Here is a 10,962-nt window from a genome sequence, read left to right as displayed (position 1 = left end):
AAGTTACAAAAAAAAAACCTAAAGAAAATATTAAATTTTAAAATTAGATTCCTACTATTGAGACATATCCACCATTAAGGTGTATATCCTTGTGGCTTTTTTTTCCTATATTATGCATATTTTAAAAAAAAACAATATTGGGGGGACTTGGCTGGCGGTCCAGGGGTTAAGACTCAGCACTTCCACTGCAGGGGGCGCGGGTTCCATCCCTGGTTGGGGAACTAAGACCCGCATGCCACGTGACGTGGCCACAAAATTTAAAAAGAAAACTATGTTTTCACAATTAAAAACGATATTGGGATCAGATTGAAGATTTTTGCTTGAAACTTGTTTTTCCAGCTACCACTATGGTAAGTAATGAGTTAATACTCATGACAAATACAAGTGTTAAGTTTGCTCAGTGTTTTTCCCTTTTTAGAGATGGACTCTAGTAATGTGGGAATCCACTCCATCACTTACAGGCTGTGTGCTTTGGGACAAACCACATAACCTCTAGGAGCCTCAGGCTGCTTATCTCGGGACTGTTGTGAGGATTAGACATGATCCTGTGGGTGAAGCTCCTACCTGGCGCCGTGCCTGGCACTCTCTCTGTGCCCCAGTCACAGTCACTGCAAGGCAGAGTCCCTCCCTTCTAAGCAGAGGCCCAGAGCTTGCTAGCCTCCTCAGGGGTTGGCCAAGTTCTGCTGTGGCCATTAGTCTTCCACTTCTGCTCCATGCCCTTCATCTCCTGTAGTTACCTTGCCCTTTTGGCTGAGGGACGGGCTCACCTCAAACCAATGTAAGTTGTTTATTTATTTATTTTTATGTTTTCTTTTTGGCTGCACCGAGTGGCTGGCGGGATCTTAGTTCCCTGACCAGGGATTTCACCACAGTGAAAGCGCTGAGTCCTAACCACTGGACCACCAGGGAATTCTCTAATCAATGTAAGTTTTGACTTTCAAAAGGGGTGGACTCATTTTCTGTTTCATGCAGGCCTTGGTCTCTCTTGAGTAACTGAGAACATACTCCTGGAAAATATCTGTGTGGCCCCGCGGTGTTGGACATCCCTCTCCTCCATAATTAGCCACCATCTGGACTCACTCATACCTCACAGGGATTTCCTTGTCCACACAGAACTAAGATTGATCCAAGAGCCCTGCTCCTGCTGACCGAACTCTACCATCTGTTCTCAAGCTTGCTTTGCCAGCTCCTGCCCAGCCAGGGGCCCCTCAGTGGGCATGCAAGGTGGTTTGTGTGCACCCTAATTTGCTAGTCTTTTATTTTGGTAAAGGCCCAAAGTCCCAAATACCCTCACACTCTGCTTCTTCCTTGAAAAGCAGGGCAGCTGGCTTCCTGATTTCTTTATGTTTATTTATGCACGTACTACAGAAAACTTGGAAACTATACTTAACCAGAAAAAAAAAAGAAAAAGAAGAAGAAGAAAGAAAAAGAAAAGAAAAATCTCAATTCAGAGCTAAACACTGCTCACGTTTTGGTGTCTATTCTTCCAGTCTTTTCTCTACACACATATGGCACTTTCTCAAGTCTCAGATTGCCAGAAGCATCATCTCATTAATAACAGCTTTTCAGGCAGGCAGGGAGGGGGGAACCACTACATTAAATATTCATATTGATTGTAAGAGACATTTTTATTTCAGAAATAGTAAGTGGTGGAAAAAAAGTATCATAGTACCTAGGAAATACTGTGTATATTACATTAAAAAATTTTTAAGTGGGATACTATAACCTGCTTTTTTCAGTTAACATATTATGAACATATTTCCATACCATTGAATAGTCTTTTACAATATATATTCCTTGAGGACATTCTTCTACAAAATGAAAATAGCTTTTCTTTTTCTGAATATAAAGACAATATATATTCATGTAGCAAATGCATAAAATGCACCAAAAGTATAAAGAAGAAAATACAAGCCAGCTAAAATCCTATTACCTAACAGCAACCACTGTTAACATTTTTGTTAACAGTGAGGTATTTCTATGAATGTAGATGTATAAGTAAAGTATATTATATAAGTGGAATACTACTATAAAGAGCGCTTTGTAACATGCTTTTATTTTTCACTTAGCAGTAGGTCACAGGAATTGCTCCAAGTCAATAAATCATTTCATCATTTTTAAAGTCTGCATCATATTTCATTGTACAGATGAAATTGTAGCACAATTTATTCACCTAGTCTTCTACTGATAGACATTTAGTTTACTTCCAGTTGTTCACCATTATACATAACATCTTTGTACAGTTATCTCCTTGAAATAAATGCCTAGAAGTACAACTCCTGAATCAGAGTACATATTTTTCAAATCGGATATACATGGCAAATTGCCCTTCAGACACTGTTCCTCTTTTATGCTCCCATTAGCAGTGTGTAAGACTTCCCCTCAGTCTTGCCTAAACTGGGTATTATCTTTTAAAAATCTTTGTCAATCATTTTTCAACTAATGTCAAGGTTGAAAACCTAAGGGTGCCAAGACAATTCAATGTGAAAGAATAGTCTTTTAAACAAAATGTGCTTGGACTCATATAGCCATATGCAAAAGAAAGAAGTTGAACCTCTGCCTCACACCATATATAAAAATTAACTCAAAATGGACCATAGACTTAAATACAAGAGCTGGAACTATAAGACTCAGGAAACCTAGGAGTAAATCTTCATGACCTTGCATTAGGCAAAGCTTTCTTAGATATGACACCAAAAGCACAGCAAGCCGAAGAAGAAAGAGATAAATTGGACTTAATCAAAATTTAAAACTTTCATGCTTCAAATGATACCATCAAGAAAGTGAAAAGACAATGCATGGAATGAGAGAAAATATTTGTGAATCATATATCTAATAAGGGACTTGTATCCAGAATAGATAAAGAACTATTAGAGCTCAACAACAAAAAGACAAATAACCCAATTAAAAATGGGCAGAGAATTTGAATAGACATTTCTCCAAAGAAGATATACAAATGGCCAATAAGCACAAAAAGAAGCTTAATGTTATTAGGCATTCGGGAAATGAAAATCAAAACCACAATGAGATACCACTTCGCACTTACTAGGATGGCTATAATTAAAATGATGGACAACAAGTGTTGGTGAGGATGTGGAAAAATTGGAACGCTTGTGCATTGCTTGTGAGAATGTAAAATGGTGCAGCTGCTGTGGAAAACAGCTTGGCAGTTCCTCAAAAAGTTAAACATAGAGCCAGCAGTTTCACTGTTAGTTATATACCCAAGAGAATAAAAATATATGTCCATACGAAATTTGTACATGAATGTTTACAGCAGCATTATTCATAATTATCATAAACTGGAAACAACCGAAATGTCCATAAACTGGAAGTTTTGGTTGTTTATCCATAACAGAATAGATAAACAAAATATAGTATATACATACAATGGAATACAGTTAACTGATACTTCAACATGGATGAACCTTAAAAATATTATGTTAGCTGAAAGAAGTCAGGCAAGATGACCACATAGTGTATGATTCCATTTATATGGAATGTCTAAAAAAAGCAAATCCATAGAGACAGAAAATAGATTAGTGGTCGCCAAGGGCTGGGAGTAATAGGGAGTGACTTCTAATGAGTATGGGGTTTCTTTTTGGGATAACAGGAATGCTCTGGAATTTGATAGTAGTGATGGTTGCACAACTCTCTGAACATACTAAAAACTACTGAATTGTACACTTTAGAAGTGAACTTTATGGTAACTGAGTTACATCTCAATAAAACTGTAAAAATTTTTTATCAATTAGGTAAGTTGACAATGATATCTCATTTTTACTTTAATTTGTACTTGTTTATATAACTAATGGGGCTGAATATTTTTTCAGGTATTTATAAAGTATTTGTTTTCCTTTATAAGTTACCTGTTTATGTCCTGTTGGTATTTTAAAATTATTTATTAATAAGTGCTCTGTATATATTAAGAATATTAACCCTTAGTCTGACATTCATGTTCAAACTATTTTCCCCACTTGTTGTTTGCTTTTAAAATTTTATTTATGTATGTATATATACATACACAAACACACATACTGGGGAGGGTGATAAAGAAAAATTTCAAATTTTTATTTAGGATAAAATTGATCTTTATGGTTATTGCTCTCATGTCATGAGAGCCTTCCCCACCCCAAGACTATATCAATATTCACCTATATTTTCATCTGATACTTCTGGTTTCATTTTTATGTGACGTCTGTAATCTATATAGATTAATATTTTAATGTATGCCTTGAAGTAAAGGTCTAATTTTCTTTATTTTTAATGGTTAGCTACTTGTCCCAATACCATGTGTTAAATAATCATCTTTCCCCCAATGAACATGAAATGTGGCCCTTAACACATACTAAGTTCTTACATATTCTTAAGTCTATTTCTGGACCTCCTTCTCTGTTCACTTATTTTTCTATCTCACCAGTACCCCTCTGGGACAGTTTAGTAAATGGAAAGCCAGTGGACAAATGACAGAAGACCAGAAGTTTATTCTCTGGAGACATGGGCTCAGAGCGGCACTGGACTCGGGGACACCAGGCCCAGGTGAGAGTGCATCTCCATTAACCATGTAGAAGTGGAGAACATACCTTTCAGAATGCACAGTGCCACCACTAGTCCTATGCTACCCTCCATATTATCTCCCTCCCTATTTATTATCATTCTTCCCCCGAAGAATGCACAGTTGATCCTTTTTTTTTGGCCTCACTATGCGGTGTGTGGGATCTTAGTTCCCTGACAGGGATTGAACCTGTGCCCCCTGCAGTGGAAGTGTGGAGTCTTAACCACTGGACAGCCAGGGAAATCCCCACACTTGACCCTTGAACAATGCAGGTTCGTACTGTGGGGGACCACTTATACGTGAATTTTTTTTCAATAAATACAAATTACAGTCCTATACAATATAAGGTTCATTGAATCCGTGCATGCAGATTGGATGTGGAGGGCCGACTGTAAAGTTATACATGGATTTTCAACTTCAGGGAGGATTGGCAACCCTGACCCTTGTGTTGTTCAAGAGTCAACTGTACCATCAGCCAAGATGTAAAATGATATCAGAAGGATCTCTGGTTAGTCATGATGGATTTAACTCATATGCTTATCTCCACATCCTCCCAAATCCTTAAAAGGATTTAAAGATAAAGTTGAGGAAATTTTCCCAGAAAGTAGAACAAAAAGATAATGAAATATACTAAAGGACAAATAAAATCAAAGGATCAGTCCAGGAGGTCCAATAACCGACTAATCAGAGTTCAAGAAAGAGAGAAAAAATAAAATGGAGGGAATTCAGTGGAAGTCTACATCCCAAATTGTAAGATACCCCTCCAACTCCCCTTTCCCCACTTAGTTCCAGAATGCTAATAACTAATCTCCAAAGGCAGGAGATTGGAGGGTTCTTTTCTGAGGAAAGTGACTGGTTTATTTTTTTAAAATATTTATTTATTTATTTATTTTTGGCTGCGTTGGGTCTTCGTTGCTGTGCGTGGGCTTTCTCTAGTTGTGGTGAGCGGGGGCTACTTTTCGTTGAGGTGCACGGGCTTCTCATTGCGGTGGCTTGTCTTGCTGCAGAGCACGGGCTCTAGGCGCGCGGGCTTCAGTAGTTGTGGCTCACTGGCTCTAGAGCGCAGGCTTAGTAGTTGTGGTTCATGAGCTTAGTTGCTCCGTGGCATGTGAGGTCTTCCCGGCCCAGGGATTGAACCCATGTCCCCTGCATTGGCAGGCGGATTCTTAACCACTGCGCCACGAGGGAAGTCCAAAGTGACTGGTTTAAGAGTGAACATCTAAGATAACCAAATTTCTTTTATTTTAGCTATAATTTCCAAGGGCTCTTTTTTGTCTTTATAATTATTCATATTTCATAGCATCCTGTTTTTATTTCATTGATGTAACATCTCTTCTCTTTGAGAAGATAAAGTTTTATTCTGATATCTGAATTGTCTCCATTTTCTCCAAGTTCCTTTTTACTAACTCAGATTTCTGGCTCTAGTGTTAGAGTCTGTTAACCCAAAACAATAAAACAGCTGGTTATTTTACCAGCAAAACGAGTTTATTTGGGAGCAGCAAACAATTGCAACTCAGGACACACAACTATGGTGAACCACATGCAAGTCCAGTTAAGAAAAAGAAAGGAGACTCTTTTATAGAAGAGAAGGGGAAATTGGGAGAGGCTGTTAAAAACAAAAAGTCCATTGGAGGAAACTGGGACTTTGAAGTATAGTGGCCTTTCACTGGCTGAGCTGTTGCCAGGCAAGGAGAAATCTTTCTTCCTCCCAAGGTGGTATAGTAGTGTCACTTCTTGCTAGAGATGCAAGGTAGGTCTCTACCTGTCAGGATCTCTATGAATGTTGTGTGGTATGTACATGAGAGCTCCCCCTCTGGCCTCCCAGCTCCATTTTAGTGAGGTTTCCTTTTGTTAATTTTCACAAGTCTTTCCTGAGTATCTGACCATCCTTGTATGTCCATTCATATTTATGAGAGAGGGGCTAAACAGATGACTGGAAACTCTGATGTACTGATAGGTCTTAGAGACTTGTGGGTATCACTCCATGGTGATCAGGAAGCAAGCAGGCATTTCCATTGAGAGACCTCCAAATGCCAGTATTTTCAGTACCTACGGCTGTAAAGGATGAAATTATCAAGCAATAATACAACACAATTCCTTTGGATTTCCAGGTTGAAATGGCCCATCAAGGCATATTATAATGAAAATCAGAAAACCAGAGATCCTGAAAGTGTCCTAAGAGAAAAAAGTCATAATGAAAGAATCAAAAATCAAAATGGTATGAGACTTAATAGACCACAGGGAACTAGAAGACAGTGGAGGAATTGATGCCTTCTGAGGAAATTCTGAGGAAAAGGATCCTCCTCTTAGAACGTAACACACAGCCAAACTGTCATTCAAGAGTGAGAGTAGAATAAAAATATTTTCAGACATTCAAGATCTCAAAATATTAACCCTCCACACACCCTTTCTCAGGAAGCTACTGGCGAATACCCTCCCTTAAGTGTAGCTGTAGTGGGCCTCGAGGACAACCCAATACAGATGGAAACAGAGGACAGGGGCTCCAGGAGGTATGCTGGAAAATAAACATGAAGATTACCTCCTGTGCAGCCACACTAAGAGGTGAGTGCAGCTTTGACAGAGAAATGAAAACAATAAAAAGAGGTCATTCTTAACTCCAGGAAAAATAAAAAGTTGTACAAGAAATATAATTACAATTATGTTATATGGCTCATCTGTAAACATTATGTAGTCACATAACATAAATAACCAACACTGAAAGGAGGTGGGAAGTCATAGCTGTGTGGGAGTGAGGATCTGAGAGCTAAATCCTTATTTTTCATAGTAGGAAGTCAATAGTTAATGTTCAAAAAACATTGGATGTAATATAACCACATTATTTACATAAAAGAAGGCAAACACCAGAGACGACAGCTAAAAGAATTGAAGTTGCTGTCTCTGGAGAAGAGGGAGGAAAGTGGGAGGGGCCAGGCAGGAGAATGCTGTTTTGGTAACAAGCTCTGTAGTAGTCTTTTTTGCGTTTAAAACTCTCTCCTTCTCCAATAAAGATGTTGAAAACAAAAAACAAAAAAACCACACCAACTCTCTCCTTGTATTACTCTGAAACAAATGACATTTAAATTAAAAAGCTTGCAGGCTGGCAGAGCTGGCTCCTGACAGTGGGTGTGGATCCTGGGAAAAGGTGTTCTGCCTGCCTGGGATCTATTCCGAAAGGGCTGGAGGTCCCCAGAGCACAGAGGACAGACGGTGTGGGAGGGGCCAAGGACCTTCCCGCCTTTTCTGGGGCACTCTGCTCCTGGAGTGGAGGTGGGCGTGGTAGGGGCTCAAAATTGGGTTGGATTTTCTTCATACAGCTGCAACATGCACTTTATAAGGGTAGAGATGTTGCCAAGACTCTGGCATTACATTTCTGTCAGATTTTGTACAGTGTTGGGAGATTCCTAATTTCCCGATTTCTTCAAATGTGTTTTATTATTATTTTTTTAACATCTTTATTGGAGTATAATTGCTTTACAATGGTGTGTTAGTTTCTGCTTTATAACAAAGTGAATCAGCTATACATATACATATATCCCCATATCTCCTCCCTCTTGCGTCTCCCTCCCACCCTCCCTATCCCACCCCTCTGATGTGTTTTAGAGAGAAGTTGAGAGAGGGCAGGGGGCCACTCAGAAGCCACTGTGTTTGGACATCTGGGTTCTTCTTTCTAGAGCAGGCTGAGCAGGTCGGCCTCCCTCTCACTCTCTTTTTCTCCTCTCTCTTTCTCTCTCTCTTAAATTGAGGAATAATTACAGTAAAATGCACAGATGTTAAGCATGTAGTTGGTGAGTTTTAACAAAGGTGTTCACCTGTGTAACCAACACCTCAATCAAGATAGAAAGCACTGCTATTGCATCCCCCTGTATCCCTTCCAGTGCCCCATCAGAGGCAACCCTTGTTCTAAATTATATTCCCAAGAGACGATTTTGCGCGTTCTTGGACTTCATATGAATGAAATCATACACCTGTACTCTCGTGTGTCTGACTTCTTTCCCTCAACATATTTTTGAGATTCATCTGGGTTGTTGAATGCATCAGTAGCTTGTTTCTTTTTATTGAAGAGTACGATTCCAGTGTATGAATAACATTGCTATTTATTTATTCATTTTCTTAACAAGTCTCTTCTTTCTCAAGACCAGCCTTGTTTCTGAGCTGGAGCAAGTCTTCTTTACATGACCCTTTTTACTAACACACTAATGAGGTTGTTTCCACTGAGTGGAGTTGAAAGATTAAAATTTAGGCTTTATGAAGGACCAGCATCATTATCATGTTATAGATGGAAATCGGATGTAATACATGCTCATTTAGGTTGAAGCTATTTGTGCACCAGGAGACCAATTAAAAGCCTGTGACAATAACCCAATGTGAGGTAACTGAAGTTTGCACCAGAGTTTTTGTTGTGAAAGGAGAAAGGGAGGAACAGATGGGATAAATATTTCACAGGAAAACTTGACAGGGCTTTGTGACAGATTAGGTGTATGGGATGAAGGGGCAGGATGAAACAAATGCTATTTCCAGATGGACATCTGCCTGGTGGGTCCCTCTTCTCTTTCACCTTGGGCCAGTCACTCCCTCTGCAAGCTCTGTCCTGTTGGGAAGTTTAAGGAGCTCTGATTCAGTGGTTCAGCCTGCCTTCCATGCCCACTTGTACCTTTTATACACACCTCGGAGCTATTGAAAGGCATAGTGAAATTGCGGAAAGAACACTGAGTTTGGACTTGGTTAGTTTTTCATTCTTTCACTTGCTTAGGCTCCCTAAGTCTCGGTTTCCTCATAGGTGAAATGAAGGTGAGTAAATATCCCCACCCTAACAGATCGTTTTGAGAATCAGGGGAAGTGACTTCAAATTTCTTATGATGGTTCACAAGAAACTAATAAGAGAAATCACCTGTAGGAGGGGGTAGGAGGGATGGGGGAAGAAGTGGGAGTGAAACTTTTAGTGAACACCTTTTTTTTTTTTAACCATGTCAGCATATTACCTTTTAAAAATAAAATCCTAAACAGAATCAAATAAGCTATCTCTACAAATGATTAGGCATTCTAGACTGCTGAAAAAGACAGAGCCTGGCTACCTCCTGTCTGTGAGAATCTTGAGGTCCATTAGCCCAGAAGTCCTATCACTCCAGGATAGCTGACAATAGCAAATTATTTCACCTTAATGACAAAAAGTGGGTTTTGTGTTGCAGTGAGAGAACTCTGCTCCAAGAGTAAAGAGATCTGGATCCTGGTCCTGGCTTTTCTGTGTCATTCAGGTGGGTTCCTCCTCTTCTCTGTGTCTTCTATTGAATGAAAAAGTAAGACTGCATGATTTTTGAGATGCTTCCAGCTCTGACTTGCTAGAATATAATGCTAACTTCTAAGCAACAGAGGGTCTCATAATGTGATATCTGTAAAGGATTTGCTGGTGACATTTTTGTATCTAAGACAGGAGCAGGGCAAAGAATCACGTGCTTCTCTTTTCACCTTTTATTTCCTTTGATACTGAAGTATCCAGAAGCAATGAGTCAAGTGGAGTGTGTTTTCCAGAAAAGAAAATTGAGCTGTGTTTCAGTAGAACCATTGGTGCAATCCCATTGCTGTTTGCTACTGACATTAGCCAAAGGGTGTATCAGTGGTATTTTATGTATACACGGCACTTTATATGGATAAAGTTATATCCACTTTATATGGATAAAGTAGATCCACTTTATATGGATAAAGTGGATCCACTTTGTATGGATATCCACTTTATATGGATAAAGTTCCTATTCAATGAATAGGAACTCAAAGATCATATAGTTCAAATTCTAACAAGACTCAAACAATGGCCTTTGGTGCCAAGGAACTCATCTCCTCCTGAGGTTGCTTCATTCCGTTTTCATCTTGCTCAAATCATTAGGAAACTGTTCCTTAGGTTGAGCTGAAATCTTGACTTCATGATCACTATTAGTGCCAGCTTAGCTCTCTGGGGCTACAAACTACACCTATGTTCTCTCTGGCCAAGGTTGCAAACTGCTGAAATGCAGGCCAGTATTAGACCATGTCTTGTTGGCTCTTAATAGTGTTTAAAAATATCTCAATTAGTTTTCGACATTAAAACATCATGAGTTTTTTGTTTGTTTGTTTGTTTACATAAACTGTTTCTGACTCTTCTGGAAAGATCAAAAGATCTGTGCAGCTGCCTCCCCAATATGATTCTTCCCTTTTTAGTAAACAGTTCAAAGCTTTGTTCCAGTCCCTATCCGCTCTGGCTCAGCCTATGTGCTGTTGGGAGAGGCTGATCCCACCCCTGGTTCTAGAACAGGGCATGCAAACTAGTCCTAATTCATCAGCATAGCCCTATGTTTTTGTCACCTTTGTTGATTCAGAAACAAGCACTGTTTCAAGACTGGGATCCTTGGAAACAGAATCCGAGATGGGGAGCTGCATGC

The 10,962-nt window shown here is 39.3% G+C and overlaps 1 long non-coding RNA gene across 1 annotated transcript; it reads left to right on the top strand.

The window, feature by feature from the left end:
* Window positions 1-332: 332 nt before the first annotated feature.
* Window positions 333-7,045, top strand: LOC132367205 (uncharacterized). Its single transcript, XR_009503723.1, has 3 exons — window positions 333-923; window positions 4,418-4,536; window positions 6,968-7,045. It is a non-coding gene; the product is annotated as an uncharacterized LOC132367205 (long non-coding RNA).
* Window positions 7,046-10,962: the final 3,917 nt, after the last annotated feature.

Source organism: Balaenoptera ricei, chromosome 6 (assembly GCF_028023285.1).
Source record: "Balaenoptera ricei isolate mBalRic1 chromosome 6, mBalRic1.hap2, whole genome shotgun sequence".
Lineage (NCBI taxonomy): Eukaryota > Metazoa > Chordata > Mammalia > Artiodactyla > Balaenopteridae > Balaenoptera > Balaenoptera ricei.
Note: the sequence above shows the minus strand (reverse complement) of the source record. Positions and strands in the feature narration are given on the sequence as shown.